This window comes from Callospermophilus lateralis, unplaced genomic scaffold (assembly GCF_048772815.1).
Source record: "Callospermophilus lateralis isolate mCalLat2 unplaced genomic scaffold, mCalLat2.hap1 Scaffold_83, whole genome shotgun sequence".
Classification (NCBI taxonomy): domain Eukaryota; kingdom Metazoa; phylum Chordata; class Mammalia; order Rodentia; family Sciuridae; genus Callospermophilus; species Callospermophilus lateralis.
In genome coordinates, this window is record NW_027516368.1 from 5,516,854 (window position 1) to 5,534,512 (window position 17,659).

Consider the following 17,659-nt stretch of genomic DNA (forward strand, 5'->3'; position numbering starts at 1 on the left):
CCCCTGTGATTCACAAGAATGGCAAGAATATGCTCATTTAATTTTGAGAGAATCTCCTGAAGTATTTCATGTCCACTGATGCCACGTCAATCGAAAATAGTTACCTTATTTTTGAAATTGCGATTTCACTTTCTTGTCTGTAAGATGTCAGTTCATTTAGCAGACTTTTTTTTCTGTTCCTTTCTGAGCAGCAGGGGATTACTTTTGAGGTGGGCACTTATGCAAACATTTCTCTTGCAATGGAGCATAGAGCACAGACTGTCAGCTGTGCCCTGCTGGGCAGGGTGAGTGGGGCTCAGGACTGTAGCTCTCCAATTCTCAGGCACCATGGGCAGTATGAAGTCTACCATTGCCAACTTCCTAAGTCATGCCCAACAAGAAAGGGAATCCCTAAGTCTTCATCTGATACCTTTTTTTCCCCACCAGATTATTATGCTTATTTTACAAATGAGCAAAGGGATATTACTGAGTGACACTTCCCAACTTGTCAACTATGGCAGCCTGTGTAGCCTTACTCAATCAGGCACCTTATGCCTAAAGTACCATGGGGGACTTATGGTTCCTAAATGCACCATGCTATCATGCTCTCTCCTGGGCATATGTAAACAGTGTCCTCTCTCTAGGCCACTGTGACCACACCTTCTACCCCTTCCCCTTAATGCCCCTAACACTCCAGTCATTAAGACATTGTCATGTACAGCGGCTAACTTCTCACTCATCTTTCAGGAGTGTGCATGGCGGAGGGTGATGTGGGGACCTTGCTTCTTACTCTGCAGCCTTTGGTGTCTGCAGGGTGCCTGTTGTGCAAGGGCAGTGTGGACACATTTGCTGAACTTAGCAGGAACATGAGACCAGTGCAGCACCTGCCTCCTCCAACTGCTGGCTCTTCAGTCTTTTTTTTTTTTTTTTTTAAGAGAGAGAGAGAATTTCAATTTTTATTTTTTAGTTTTTTCGGCAGACACAACATCTTTGTTTGTATGTGGTGCTGAGGATCAAACCCGGGCCACACGCATGCCAGGTGAGCCCCTCTTCAGTCTTTTTAAAACCTAAAGGGATGTGATTTCTCCCCCATCCGCCTTTATAACAATCCACTCCCTTTCTCTCAAGTCAGAAAAATGGTATTTACCTGTGATTAAAAGAGGTCACAAGGCCCCTCTCTCTGACAGGCAGTCCCACAGCCAGAAAAGGGAACTCTGTCCTGGCTGGTGCTGAGAGCCCTCTGCCCTGACTAGAGCAGGCTGAGCACCTCTGCTCCTCTGCAGAAGGGACCTCACCAAGGCCCCTCTGAGAGGACAGGGCCACTGAACCTGGTCCCCGATTCCTGGTCTCAAGCTAGCCTTGGACTCTGATGACTTTTCATTAGGGTGCTCAGGTGAGTGGGACAGGGTCCTTACTTAGGCAACAGGGTAGGCACACATCCAACTCTCACCCCATACTGTTGAATCTGCTGCCTCCTGCCACCCCCTCGTCCAGTCCAGCTGGCTCAGCACCACACAAGAATTGGCTCAGTTTAACCAGCAAGCAGCGACAGTGTGGTAGTACCCCACCCTTGCTTTTCTCTCACTTTCCTGCTGTTTCAGCCTCAGTCTCCTCCTCTCTTCTCAAGGTTGAACAGGTGAGCTGAGTTAAAGCCTCTCTTGGAGCCTGACCACACTGTTCAGTCAGCAGGAGGCCTTCTCCTGGCTGAGTCTCAACCTAGACTATACACCAGAATCACCTGACAGCTTTCAAAAATAGTGACATCTGGGTCCCACCCTGGCTATTTTGATGAGAGGCAGCGTGGAGTTCAGGACTTTTAAAAACTCCTAGGTCATTCCAGTAGGTAGCCAGCCATGGTTGAGAACCACTGGCCTAAGGATATTTTCCATTGCATGATTTGTCAGAATTCTGAATTGGGGGGAATTCTATTTCTTTCCAAGTTCAGTCCCTGTATCCCATTTCAGTGTTCTTTGTGGGCGTTCAGCTCTCTAGCCAAAAGTCCCAGGAGGAAAGGGATATGTGGTAAATTTAGGCATCCAAATCTGATGCCAGTTAACCCTGGTGTTGTGCAAAAAATAAAAATAAAAACAAAATCTCCAAATGAACTCTTATGTGCAAAGACAAATACATGTTCTGATTAAGTATAAACACACTGTATCCTTGCAGCAGGACAGTAAAATCATGATGTCACCCTTCAGGCAGTTTCTGGTCAATCAATGCACACTGAGCACCTACTTTAGGAGTGTCAGGAAAAGCCAGAAGTCTTGTCAAGGTAGTACTTACTTCGGGGGACCTTGCTGGGGTAAAACTTCTGGCATGGTTTGTATTCATCCGGAGGGGGAAAATCTTCCACAGAATGGAACATGAATTTAGACTAGAAGTCATCTGCACATGTGGGAAATGGTAAAGTTTAGTTGGGTTATGGCAGGTCCCACGTTGGATCGCTCCAGGAGAACACATGTCACTCTAAGCAAATGCACTGTGTTCTGCTTGCCTGCTCTGTGCAAAGGTGTTGATGGAAGGGCTATTCACCCCAAGACATCCATCCACCTTTCAAGTTTTACTGCTTGGCTGGGAGGAGGGGAAGTAGAGTGAGATCAGCAGTGATTTCCCATCACCCACCAAACTACTCCAACCAACATCTTAAGGAAGCTCCTAAGGGAGCAGAAGTGAGCTCCTGGGGAGAAAAGAGGAGTGGTCCAGTCTCCCTTTCCTGGGCTGACTCCTGTCTTTTGAGCTGGGTCTTATGTCTGACCATAGCCTAGCACACAGAAGGGGGGCAGAGGTGTTGCAGTCACATCCAACTCCAGGTGCCTTTAACTTCCTACCTCCATAGTCCATAGTTTTGCTCCAATTGTCCCCCTACCTCGTGGGCCTTCCACCCACTCCTTGCCCTTATCCAAATCACTCTGGTCTCTCTGGCACTCTGGTCTCTATGGAGAGAGACAGACATAAACACAAAGAGAATTTAAATACTGGTTTTCTTTTGGTTCTCTAGTCTGAGTCAGAAGTCTAAGAGTAGGCCCTGGAACTATCCAGAAAGTGGTGAAAGAAACCCTATTTCACAGGCTCTGTAGGCTGTCCTGTATTTGTGTGAGCCAACAGTTCACTGGGAAGCATGTAAGCTCTCTCCAGGAGCCAGGAGGAATCACCTCCTCACTGGCACAGTCCCCCATGTGTGCACCTGCTTACCAGTGATGTGCATGCTTACATTCCGCAGCTGACCTCCGGGCTGCTGGGTGGGGGTCCAGGCAGGGTTCTTCTGGCTCTTGCTTGAAATCTCTGTGGTGGGTGATCTTGCAGGAGGTGCTGGAGGTGGATTTAGCTTTCCCCCACTGGTCCCTTATGGGGAAGATGACAGGGCATTCAGAGTTAGGAATGGGGACAGTGACGTTATAACTCTATGTGAGAGATTAGATGTTTAGATTTCTGGATATAATATGATATAGTGATTAAAAGGGCAACTGCTTCAGCCAAACTGAGAATGAATCACATTTCTTTCATTGGGACAAATAACAGGTTCTTTGTGCCTTAGTTTTCTTACCCAAAAATGGGAATAATAGGACACATACCTCCTAGGGTTGAGAGGACTAAATGAGTTGATTTCAGTCAAGTGGAATACAGTAAGTGCTTGACAGTTGTGATAATATTAATGATGACCCTCATTAAAAGATGGTATAGCTCTCTGGGCATGGTAGGGCATGCCTGTAATCCCAGTGGCTTGAGAGACTGAGTCAGGAGGATTGTGTGTTCAAAGCCAGCCTCAGGAAAAGCAATATGTTAAGCAACTCAGCAAGACCCTGTTTCTAAATAAAATACAAAATAGGACTGGAGATGTGGCTCAGTGGTTGAGTGCCTCTGAGTTCAATCCCAAGTAACTCCCCCCCAAGAAAGATGGTACAGCTCAAGGAATAGCCCCACTGCAGAGTGATAGGAACAGCAAAGGTAGTTGCTAGGTGAGGGCCCAGAGGGAGGCCAGAGGAATGGGTCGTAGGGCCATGTTCCTTCCCTCAAATTCTGCTCCCACTGAGTTCTGCTCCCACCAGCTCTTCTGCATTGCAATCTGCTTATTCTCCTTCAGTTCCAACTTAGATCCTTCCCGACCACCAAGGCCCAACTCAAATCCAACCTACACCCTCAAGCCTTCCCTGGTCAATGGCCAGAGGCTCCTCCCTCCTCCCCCTGTGCTATTCTGTGTGACCCTTGGCAGTCGACAGCCCAGTGTCCTGGCTCCTCACTACAGGTACCCCACTGCTGCTTATTCCTCAATGACATTGCCTCCATCACTCTGCCGGTACACCACCATTCCCTGTGCTACTTGCTTACAATTACAACTTCTTTCCCTTCTCCCAAGTTGAGCTGAAGTAGAAGTTACCCCTATTTTATATGTGAAATCAAGTTTCACATCCAAAGACACCAAGGGAGAGGCCAGGCAACCCTTCTGGAGCAGGTGGGGGTTCCAGCAGCAGCAGCAGCAGAGTGGTGCCCTCTGAGCTCCTGCTTTCCCTGCAGGGTCTGCCCAAAGAGACTGTCCCAGGCTTCTTTCTCTCACTCTTCTCTTCCTCGGCACCTAGGAGTTATTTGATCACACAAGGAGACTAAAGGGCTAAAGAGACTGCTGATCCTCCTCTTGATGGGAACTTGCCCCTCCTTGTGGGAAAGGAGAAGGAAGGAAGGAAAATACAGGCTCCTGCCCCAGCCACGCACAGGCCCTCACCGCATAGTCACAGCAATGCCCTGTGAAAGGTGCTTTCGTTATTCCTATTTGTCAGAGTAAATTAAAAAAAAAAAAACAAGATAAAACAAAACAAAACAAAAAAGCAAACAAGCAACTGGCATCAGATTACACAGGAGTATGCAGGGAACACAGGATCTGAACTCAAATCTCTCCAAATCCAAAACGTGCTTTTCTTTCCACTCCATCATGGACATTTAAAAACACAGATACCAGAGGTGCTCACCACTCACAATGTCGGGCCTCCTGGTGACCAGTCAGTTGAAAGAAGAATGATTAAAAACTTATCTCTTCTGATCAACAGTCTTAAAAATACCCTTGCCCTCTGTGCTAGGAATTCTCTCTTAGGAACCTATCATTTAAAAAAATATCCAAAGTAGGGCTGGGGTTGTGGCTTAGTGGTAGAGTGCTTGCCTTGCTTGTGTGAACCACTGGCTTTAATCGTCAGCACCACATAAGAAAAAAAATAAATTAATTAAAAAAAATAAAAAAATATCCAAAGTATGGACTAAAATCTCTATAAAAGTATTTCCTACACTGTTATTCATAATAACAAAAACAGGGAATCAAATATATGTACATATTATCATTTTAATTTACTTATACATTTTAATAATTTGACAAAACTGCTTTTAGTATAGTATTAAATAAAAATACAAAACTGTAAATACAAAATGGTATTAAGCATGTCAATGTACATGTATTCAGAAAAAAAAAATGAAAATGACATCCAAATGACAGTTTTCATCTCTAGGTGATATTATTTATATTTGCTCCACAATAAGCTGGCATTGTTTTTAATTTAAGGAAATACATTTAAGAAACTTTCTGCATCAAAAGATTTACTGACAGAACAAAAAATATGTGTATGGATATGTGTGTGGGGGAGTTGTATATGTGTTAAGTGTGTATGTATATGGGTGTGTGTATGGAGTACGCATTTATTAGGGTGTTTGTGTGTAAGGCTGAGAGAGTGCTTGTAATTGTGTTTGAGTTGTGTGTGTAAATGCAGGTGTGTGTGTGGATGTGTGATGGTACCTTTTGTGTGGAAAGGCGTCAACAGTGCATGAAGTTTACCACTACAGGGACCAGTGAAGTAAGTCAGGAGCCATCAACACTCAATTCACAATCCTCTCTGCTCTGTAAGTGAAGAATTATTTTTGCTTTTTGGCTAAAGATACAGGCCCTGTTTTCTTCAGTCAGCTGAGAACCTGCCAAAAGGCAGACTGTGAATCCAATCTGCTGAGGGCCAGTAAAGATTCAGGCTGGGAGCCAGACTGGAATAATTCAGGAGAAGACTAAACCAGAGACCTGGGCTGGGAAACAAGCCCTACCCGAGGAGTAGATCTGGAGACAGAAAGTCCATAGTAAAAACAAAACTCTTCTCTAGAGCTCACTTGCTATTCCCTGTTCTAAGCACATCACGTACATCTTTACAACAACTCCAGGAGGTAGAAATATTGCTGTCCTCATCTTACAGAGAAGGACACACAGACAGTTAAGTGGCTGTCCAGGGTCCCAGCCAGTGATGGCAAGAGGATCATGGCCAGAATCCCTCCCTTACCTTCTGCAGGATCCGGGACAAGTCTCCCAGTTCCCCCTGGCCATTGGTTTGCGTCTCTAAAATGAAAACTTCCAACAATAAAGTCCCATAGTGGGACAAGGTTCTACCCAGAGGCACTGAGTAGCTCTAGACTAAAACAAGATTCTGAGATTGGAGCCATCCCACGGTTTGCACGGGGTTCCGCGGTCTGGGCTGCTTTACCTGGGCCTCTGCAGATCCTCCTCTTCTGCAGGAGCGGCTGAGGTCCCAGAGGGCCAGGTGGTGCGGGCAAGCCCTGCACCCTGGCCTTCTGCTGTTGGGCCTGGAAGTTGGGGGGCAGTTGGGGAGGGTTTTCGCTGCAGTTGTTAGCGCCTGGCAAGGGAGGCGCTGGCACTGAAGCCCTGGGCGAACAGGAAGCATACAGGGGGAGTGGGGGCGACGGAGGTGGCGGTGGCGGCGGGTCGGGGGGCTCTGGCACCTCTTGAGCGGGGCTGGCAGGCTCCTCATTGAGACCTGGATACTCACAGGGTGGGAGGAGAGGGAGAGGGGGCCTGATGGGCGGGAGGTGCAAGGTGGCCAGCTGAGGCCTCACTGCCTTGTCACTGAGTAGGGAGGCCAGGGGCAGAGGGGGTGGGGTGGGAGGAAGCGGCGGAGGTGGAGACGGAGGAGGGCAGGGGACAGTGGGTGCAATGGCAGGAGAGCTCCCTTTGGTCAATAGGCCTGGTTGGGACACCAGTGAGGCCTTGGTGGGGGAAGAAGGTGATAGAGGTGGAGGTAGAGGGTGAGGAGGTGGAGGTGGGGCGGGCACATTGGGGTGAAGAGGGGCTATCCTGACAGCGTCTTGGGCCTCAAAGGCATTGCCTAGCCTAGGAGATGCAGGGGGTTAAGCGGGCCACTAATGGTTTTGGTGGGAAGCCGGGGAGAAGGTGCTCTTGAACCAGAGGCCTGCCCTGTCTTGCCACCTAGAAATGAAACAAATTCTGGGTTAGCTCAACAACAGAGAAAGGAAGAAGCTAAAGCGCGTGGGTGGCACTTGGGACCAGCTGGATGAGCACCAAGGTCTTTCTGAGCATCAAGGAGCTGTCATTCCAGACAAGCCCAGGTCAGACCCTAATCTTACTATTCTGTTCTCACCTGCCAATAGCCTTCTCACGTCCAGCCCAGGACGCAGGACTGCTCTGACCTGTGCCCTTCCTCATCTCAAGACCCCTCACATTCATCCACCTTTACCTGCCAGGTGCAGTTGCCCTTATGCTCTAGTTTGGATCCTTAGGTATACCAAGCCCAAACACCTGGCTAGGGAGGTTTTCCTCACTGCTAGCCTTTTATGAACAAGGACATCCTTTGTTTCTATATTGCAAACATAAAATTCATGATTCCCTGAATACATAAGGGAAATCAGCAGGGAAACACTTGTCCTCCACATTCCAGGTCCAATGATCTTGAACCTCCTAGTTACATGGCCTCTAGAAGTTCAAAGCCCTCTTTCACAAAAACTTACTCTAATTTTCAAAGGGCTGGCTTTTTCCTGATCTCTGAATTTCTCATCCTCTATGTGTCTCCTTCACCACATCATTAAAATATATATATATTAGTTGTAGTTGGATGCAGTAATTTTATTTTATATATTTATTTTCATGTGGTGCCTAGGATCAAACCCAGGGCCTCATACATGCTAGGCAAATGCTCTACCACTGAGCCACAACCCCAGCCCAACCACATCACTGAAATCCATTAACTCTTAAACTCAGGGATAACAACAAATTGCTTGTTTGTATTTGCTGAACTTTATGGAGGACTGGGGTGGATATGGGGTCCTTGGATGGACCTCTGACTCTTGATACAACCTTGCACCACAGTTCTGATTCTCTTCTTCCCCCTCCCTTGCCTCTTGCTAAAAAAGTTCCTCTTCCTGCTTAATGCACTGAAGTTCTGCAATCATTGTTTAAATACGATTTTAAGAGAGGTCACTGTCAGAGGGACTGTCACTGTCCTTTCAGGAGGCATATTCAAATATTTATTCTAAATATAGTCCTCCCTTAAAGGAGTTCTGGGGAACACACTTTCCCCTATTTCACTACCCCTATATGTTATATGGCAATATGTGGAAAACACTTGGAAAAATGCTTGCATCTCACATATACAACTTCCTCAGTGCTGCAGCATAGGGGCAGCTTTTGTTTCAGATTATAAACCCCAGTGTCTATTGAGGGGTTCTGGAGTTTTTCATCCCAGTGTTTCCCCAAACTGGGTACAAATCATTCCTGAAGGACTTCATGTCAAAAGCCAGGCCAAAGGCATATAAGAAGTGCCTCTGGGGGAAGAAGATAAATGGGCAGGAGTATGGTGTCTGGGTTTTCGCATTGGTGGCCCTCTGGCTATGATGTGACAGTCACCTGGGCAAGACTACTACAGCTTGGTTGTATCCCTCTATTGAAGATTTTCTTTGAGGAGATTCTGGAAGACATATCTTTGTCGTCAGGAATTAACATAATTTCAGGGGCCAGAACAGCTGGCTGCCTATGCCCAGGAGTAGAAAGCCCTACCTGGTCTTTCCAGGGACAAGATCTATATTTTATATGATGTCTAGGGCAGGGATCAGCACAGAGAATCCAGCCTAAAAGTTCTGAAACATGTTCCCATAGTACACAGAGATGATGACAGAAAACCCTAAATAAGTCAGCCCAGTTGCCAAGTGAAATTTAAAAGAATTATAAACTTAAAAAGCAGAACAGAGCCTACTCTTGAAAAACCAATCCAAACTTTTTAAATGATTGAAAATATCATGAATCCAAGATTCAAAAACCCTGAAAGTGAGTCTGTTAAGAGTACAAAATCCTCTGCTTCCTGCTCATGTGGTGGAAGATCAGGTACCAGGAATATTTGGAGCTTGACAGTCCCTGGGTCAGTGATATACCTGGAGTTTATTCATCTTGTTGGCTAAAGAGCACAATAGTGGGAAAACACTTCTTTTTTTCTTATGATTGAATTTGAATGCAAAAGTTTTAAAACATCCATTGCCCGCTAAAGCACACATAACTGCAATGGACTGTTTGTAATAATGGCCTCAATTACCCTCTCATGCCTAATTCTCTAATCTTTGAATATGATTGACTATTAACATAACCTTTTAATATGATTGAATATGATATCAAGAGATGAAGTCTATTTCCACATCTTTGTCACATGCTTTGGATGTGATAGGAATTAACACTTCCTAGCCTTCCAAGTTACTTCTCAGTAGCTTCCAAGACTAAGCCTCAAGGGACTTTATACACATCTTCCTTTTATTTTGGAGCCTTGCCACCACCATGATAACAAGCCCTTGAGAAGCCTGCTGGAGACTGAGAGACCACGTGGACCTGAGGTGAGTCAAGCCAGTGGTTACAGCTGAGGCCTCAGAGACAGGAAAAACAGGAGAAATCTAAGATAAAGGAAAGCCACCTACCTAAACTGCAGGTTTGCAGATGCTGAGGGAGTAGAACTGAGATCATTCCACATTGCTAACCCACAGAGTCATAGGCTAAATAATAAATGGTCATTTAAAACTCTTAAGTATCTGTGTTCTGTTACATAGCAATGCCTAATTGATACAATGAATGAAAACCATTACAACTCATGCATCTCTAGTGAGTCCATAGTGATGTCATTATGATGATCTATTATGATTTGAACCTTCTGTCTGGGCAATGCTAAATAATACAAATTGCTCTTCAATTATTAATTGAATTATTTAGTTAGGATGATGATTTGAAAGATTCCTCATGAACAATTCTGTGCTTTAGAAAGTTCCAGTGTTTAACTTTCCAAATACATGATCTCTAATATGACTGTTTATAAAACACATGTCCCTGGGCACATGTGGAACCAACTAGTCACATGTGGATTTCCCAGTTGGTTCCATGAGTTAAGGAGATTTAGACTATGATGTAGCTAGTCCAAATTTTTCCTTACCTGCTACACCCTCTGGCCTGCTGGTCGCAACACAGGAAAGCCACCAGCGAAGAGATCTCCCAGGACTGGGGGTGTGTTTCCTCCTCGGGAGTTGGCAGAGCCTCCTCCTTCTTTGTTGCTTGCTTTTGAACCTTCAAAGAGAAGAGCAAGTGGTGAAGATGTGTGAGCAGAGCTGAGCAGTTCCTTCTCACTCTGGGGTTTGACACCGTCTCAGCAGTGTCCCATTGTCCTCTTTCCCTTGCACTCAGCATCTTCCCCAGGTGCCCTCTGCCTTGTTACTCCGCAGACTCATGTGCCTATATATGTCTGCTGCCCTCTCCAGCCCTGTCAAAGAGCTAACCATTTGTGGCCAACCACCCTGAAAGGCGACCAAACAAAGGAACCTGAATTCTACCCATTTGCTGGATGCTGATGGGGAATCAGCAGTACACTGCAAATTAGAAAACCTGAACACAGCAGGTGTAGAGTTGGTCGTATTCGCAGCTTGGCATTGGGAAAACTAAACAAAGAAAACCTATGGATTTGATTCAGCCCACCATCTTAACTTGCTGTCCACAGGGGGTTGACCAGAACTACAAGCAGGAAGTGATGGTCGGCAATGATTTCTGCTTCAGAATTTTCCTTCCCCTGGGTTCTCAGACACTGGGCCCACCCTATGATTCCCTATAGTCCTTTCTGTAAAACAGGAAGCCTGAAAGCTTGGACATCACTAACTCTAGCCTTTGAGATGTGTGTGATTACCAATTGCAGAACCTGAAAAGATATTCAGCGGAGGCAAAAATCACTGACAGAATGTATTTATAGCCTGAAGCTTTTATGCAGGGAGAAGTTAGGACACAGTGCCCACTGGTGGCTGAAAGTAGACAGATTATTCTGAGTATTAATATACATTAATTACTGGAGTCATTATGAAGTGAGTGTTCCAAAAAAAATGGATTAATTTGTTAATTGAGCATAGCCAAGTAGACAGTGGGTCTAAATGGAAACTAATTTATATTATAATCAATTTTCAAAACCCTTTTTTAACAACATGTCTTTGGCTGGGCGTGGTGCCCCATGCCTGTAATCCCAGCTTCTCAGGAGGCTGAGGCAGGAGGATGGTGTGTTCTAAGCCAGCATCAGCAAAAGTGAGGTACTACACAACTCATTGAGTTTCTGTCTCTAAATAATTAAATACACAATAGGGCTGGAGATGTGGTTTAGTGGTTGAGTGCCCCTGAGTTCAATCCCCAGTACTGCCCCCCTCAAAAAAAGTGTCTTTGTGTGTTATCATATGAGATACAATTATGTTTTTAGGACTAGCTTTAGGACCATCATGCACATCATTGCAAAATATATAAAGACCCAATCTTACATTATTAAATAATTCAATCTTCCATAATCTGAACACTACCCCACCATAGAAAAAAGAGCAGGTATTATTATCTCCTTCATTTTGCAGATGAGCTAACTGAGCCTCAAAGAAGTTCCCTGGGGCTTGGAGTGTATAAGGGTGTAGTCCAGTGGCAGAGCCTGTGTTTCATTCCTAGTACCAAAACAAAAACAAACAACAACAACAACAACAAAACAAGAGGCCCCTTGATTTGCCTGGTGGCAGAAGCAGAATTCAACATGAGTTATCTGACCTGCACACAGGCTCCTATTATGTTCTGGAAGACAGAAGGCTGCAGTCACATGATCCTGTGAGATAGAATTTTGAATACATCTTTTTCCTTGTGAAAAACAAAAACTCCTTTTTTTTAATTTGAGGGCTTTATTATCTATAGTTGAGTTTGAGGACTATGTTGGCACAGGGTAAGGAATCTTTATTTACCCCATGATGGACACACAAAATATGGTACATCCATAAGATGAAACTGTGTGAGAGGGCTGAAGTACTGACACATACTGTATTATGGATGGAGCTTGAAAATGCTGGCCTGAGAGAAGCCAGTCACCAAAAGGCCACAGAGGACATGATTCCATTCCTATGAAATAACTTGAATAAGTACATCCGTAGAGACAGAAAGTAGGCTGGTGGCTGCCAGGGGCTGGGCTGGGAGGAATGGAGTGACTGTTAATGAGTGTGGGATTTTCTTTTTGGGGTAATAAAAATGTTCTGGAACTAGATAGAGGGAATGGTTCCAACAACATTGTGGATATAGTAAATGCCGCTGAAGGTTTTAAAATGGTAAAAATGGTAAATTGTGTTATATGTGTTTTATACAATGAATAAAAATGTCAACCTACCATGGAGTTGTTTTTGTTTTGTTTTGCTTTTTAACTTTTAGCCTTCGAAAAGTGATGGAAGATACACTCTAAACCATCTCTGACTCTCTTACCGAGATTTCTGCCTGTCCACTGAGCAGGTCTGAGATGGCCTGGTGTGTCTTGCGTCACAAATGCAACCCAGCCAGGGGACTGTGGCTGTGCCCTGCCCTTGCCCCTGCCCTGAGCTTGCAGTAGGCCTGATTGAACTGCTTGCTTACTCTAAATTTGTGGGGCACTGCGGTCATTGATCTGTGTGCCTTTTCGCATGCGAGTTCCTTGCTGGATATCGGCCAATAGGACACTCCAACCTTTCGGATCTGGCTTCCTCAAGCCTGAAGTGTCAGTGCTGATCTGTAAAAGAAGAAGAGGTTTGACTATAATTGCATTTAACATTCACAGAGGAGCAGAAGAGCCTGACTCTGGGAGCTCTCCTTCTTCCATACCCCCTCCCCAAAGCTGACCTCGTCCAGGCAGTTACCTGCAGCTATCACTGGAGACTGCCTCAGTCCTGATCACACCTCTCTTCCTGAAGCCTAGAATGGACTCTTTCTTTTAGAGGCCTCAAGCCAAGTGCCCATTTTGTGCATAAAGTCCTGGAGGCCTCAAGGAGCCCTCAACCATAGCCCCTTTCCCCCCTTCCTGGTAAGCTGCACCCACACACTTAGGCTTCCATCTGTGTGTCCCTAATTCCTGCTTCCAGGTTCTGAATGATCACTCTGCCTGGTGTCCCTAGGTTACCCCTGGACCAAATCTTAGACTGTCCCTACCTTGTGGATGAGAGATACTCCTGCTCCATTTGACTCTAGACTACTCTGAGCAGTACTGAGGTGTTGCTCAGTCCTTTGGTGGTCACATCCTTCCAATGTTAGGGCCCAGGTGGCCCATCATGGGCCTGTTATGTCTCTTAACTGAAGCCAATTTGGACTCTGAGAGCCAGTTTTGAGGGAAGTGATAGCAATCTTTATGTGATTTTTGGAGCAGAGAGAAAAACCGTGGGGTTCCACAGAAATTGGGGTCCAGAAGGTTCAGAGAAAGGTGGGGCAGGGCTATAGTGGCTGAGTGACTGCTAGCTCTTTGCCTGGATGTGTAACATCAGTCTTCATGAATCCTTGTGAGTTTCAAGAGACCTTGTCCTCCCCTTCACAGAGGAAGAAACTGAGTCTATGAAATCATCTCTTGGAGGTCACAGGACTGGGATTCAACTCTAAATGGGCTGAATTCTGAAGGCCACATACTTTTTACTTTGCAGCACTAGTGATCAAGGTCACATGCCATTTTGAGTTTATGTGTCCTAGAGACTGCTGAAATGCTTCATAAGTATCTTAGCAAGAACAACTTTGTCCTAATTCTGCAAGTAGTACTGAGATCCAACTACTTTCCTTCCAGATAAAAGGTGTGGGAGGTTGGCAAAAGGGGAGGGAGAGGCTGCACTGGGAGACACAGCCATGGAGATTCGCTGCACTTAGGATGTTAATGCCATGAGACTTTAGAGACCATTAAACACTTTTCAAGGCAAGAAATACTTCCTAGTCCCTACTGAAGAAAAGACTATGTTTCTTTGGGTTTCAGTTTAAATATTATCATTTTGGAGTCTTTTCTGCTCCCAAATTTAAATAAGATCATGAACTCTTCTGTCTTAGAGTGTTATATTTCATTTTCTTCTGTCATATTTATCAGGGCATACAAGTTTATAGTTATCTTTCTATTGTTCTGGCTATGAGTTTTATGTTCATTAACCCCAAGAACTCTCTATTAGTATATCCTCAAAGAGTAGAACAGCACCTGGCCTCAGGTAGGTTCAATAACTATTTTCTGTGCAGATGAATGAATAGAGGCCTGAACTACACTTAGGAGGTGTAAGACATTGTCCTTGCTCTAAAGGGCATGCACATGTGCCAGGGTCATGGACACACAGGGAGTTTAGCCAACCTATTACACGATAAAGCACCCATTGAGTCCCATAGAGAGGAAGACCACAGAGGGTTCAGATATGGCCACATGTATGAGCCCAGCAGTCTTCAGGGAAGATGTGAGATCTAGGAGGGCCCCTGACATGTACGTGGAATTTATAAATCCTTGCTATCACTATTTTCTCTTCAACAAAGGGCAAAGCAGTCTTGCTGACTAGAAACTCAGGGGCCCTGTAGTGTCTCAGACTAGAAGTGAAGGCCACTGTGGTTTGGGCTTAAATATGCTGAGTCGGTATTTTCACTGGCTGAGTAAGCTCAGGTTATGAATCTTATGCTGGCTTTGACAGGTATGAGCTTCACTGTCTGGATCTTATTTTCTACAAACATGATTTTTGAGATGGGCTTATAAATGATGGTCATTAAGGCACCTGTGAGCAAGTGGCCCAACCCTAATTGGTTGGCTAGACTTAGATATACACATAGATATGTATACTATGAATATCTAACTGCACACAGACAGCAGGATATTTCCCATAAAACATGTTCTAAAAATATCCTCTAAAACCATTGATGTCAGAAGTCATTTTGCACTGCAAAGTTTAAGATTTTTAAACTCTTCTTTCATTTTATTTATAAGTAAGGGATCAAGTAAGGGATCAACAGAAATACTAAAACCCTTGCCAAGAGGGTATTAATTTTTTTTTTGGTGTAAATTTGGTATTACAATCTTATGTGTATTATGGTCAGGGACACAGGAGAGGAAGTGCTTCATCAATTTCTTCCTGGGCACAAGATAAACAGCAGTGAGTTATAATGATATTCATGGCCTAACTCAGGTCAGGGTTTATAAGGCACATTTTTCCATTTAAAGAAGCACCTGGAATACAGAGAAAACCCTACCTGTCACTACCACTGGGAGAGGGGTCCCCTCATCCAACTCACCCTCAATTTCCTATTTATTACCACAATGCACCCCACTTCCTGACCTTGCCTATCCCAGGTGTTGCAGGTTAGGGCTGTGAATTACGCTGAGTGGTACCTACTTAGCACATGCATCAATAAATCCCTGATGATGCTATATGACCGATTTGTTAATAAATATGTTCTACATTGTGGCAGGAAATGAGGGTCAGGACACCAAGAACTGGCAGCAACACTTTATTAGTAGCACCAGAGCCCAGAGGGATAATTCCCAAAGTCTGAGCCCTGAGTGCAGCATGGTTTTTAATCTGGTATATAAGCAAGTTTGGTTTCCTTTTTTTTTAATGTGGTGCTGGGGATTAAACCCAGGGCTTCACACATTCTAGACAATGAGCTACAACCTCAGCCCCTTATAAGAAAGTTTGGGGTACATGAAGGCAAGGGAGTTGGTGCAATTCTATTGGAGGGTGCAGTCTACATTTTGAATATGGGTGCAAGCTTGTCAACAGGCTAGGGACTCTTAGCTCATACACTTAGGGACTTTTACTGCACTAAGGGGATTGTTCTGTCCCTGTTGCTTTGTTTCCTGCTTCTGCTGCTGTGGTTTTCTGTGACAGGTACCTGCTAGCCGCTGCAAGCTTCTATGGTTAAATGACACTATGTAGAGCTGGGTCAGCGTGCAAACCACAGCCTGGCAGCTCTTAAACTGCTAAAGTCACCATTTTGCTCCACCACAACATCAGCAGAAGCACATGGCAAGTCACATTACATTTACACCATCAGTTCAGATCTGCCCTAAATTTAACATTCCTTCTCCTTCACTTCTAGTTTTTTCCTGTTGCAGTGTCTGCTTTGGTGATTGTCCTCTAGAGGGCTCCCCCTCACCTGGTATCCTTCCACCCTCTCCTCTCCAGTGAGGCACAGAAGAATTATGAACTGCATAACTAAGGCGTCCATATATATCTGGACTTTATAGGTTTTCTACAAGAGGATGACTTCATTCTCACATTGAAGATCATTGTACCCAATGAGATATGTTCTTACTCCATCCTTAATATTTATACATAATTTCCTTTTCAAAAAAATCTTCTACAACTGTAAGAATTCTTGTTACTGTGGTTACAGGATGCAGTAACAGGAGGGAAGGTTCCTGGCTGTTTTATTCTCTGCAAATCCTGATCACTGGTAACTATACTAAAAATATCATAAAGGGAAAGAAAGCCACGCCTGGACACTTTTCCCACTGCAACTATTTACACCAAAAAACAAAAACAAGCCATCATTTCAAAGATAACTAATGTTAACAACATTATTGAGTATGAAGATCGACTGGTTCCACAGGAAGCTTTGGTTCACTCAGTTTCCCTACAATAAGTTTCAAAAGAAATAGCCCAGGATCTGAAAAGATGCAAAATATGCACATTAGCTCATTCCCTTCGGTGTAAAGATGGAAAGCCTGAAGTGAGCCAGTAAGAAGATTAGAAGCACCGAACTCGAAAGACAGCACTAACAGAGCCAAGGGTCGGATGAAATTGGCAAGGGGCCTTTCTTCTTATCTTGATAAGTTATAAGGTCTTTGCATTTATAAGGGCTTGTCATTCCAACAAATGAGTCAGCCATGATACTGTTTGAAATGCACGTCCCCTGTTATTTGCCACCTTGCCACCATATGCCATTCCTGCATCTGTCTGATCCTGGTTTTTGTGACAAATGCTAATAATAATCTAGCCAGCTGATCCAAATCAAGCAGGTTATTGCTCTCAAAGATGATCTAAACCCAGTCAGCCTAACACGGTTTCAGTCTCGCAGTCTCCATGGTGGCTGTTAAACTAATAGCAGTGCCCGGTTTCCAGGCACAAGGCCTGCTCATCAACCAGCCCTCAGCCTACCCCTTCTCACACTTGACACAGACCCGTGTCAGCAGCCAGGGCACTTGCAATTCATTCCCAAGTCTAAATCACAAGAACATGCCAGAATGGCGGAGTCTCCTGCCTGCTGCTACCATCTTTATGTAGAACACAGGGAACCCAGGATCCAGAATAGAGATTGAAATATTTTCAGAAAAAAAATGAACTCTCTTGTGTTGGACTTGACAGAATGTTCCCTATGTTCCAAATGTGCAGAAATCAAGCTGTTTAAGAATGAGGCATATTGGGATTTGACAGTTCTGTGTCTCATTTTTAGAACTTCAAATTGCAATTCAAATCCATGAACAAAAAGATTGAACCCTTTAACCTCCTTTTCTAAAGCCTAATGTCTTAAACCAAAGTGTCTACAGGCCCGTGAGTAGAGCTACCTCATGCTGTGTTGCTTCTCTTATCTGTAGGTAAAGCAGAATTAGGAGCTTTTCACTGGGGCTGCAGGCTG

General features: G+C 44.6%; 1 pseudogene; it reads right to left on the minus strand.

Moving 5' to 3' along the window:
* LOC143641047 (WAS/WASL-interacting protein family member 3-like) overlaps nt 1-17,659 on the minus strand; it is a 39,015-nt pseudogene that overhangs the window by 10,490 nt on the left and 10,866 nt on the right.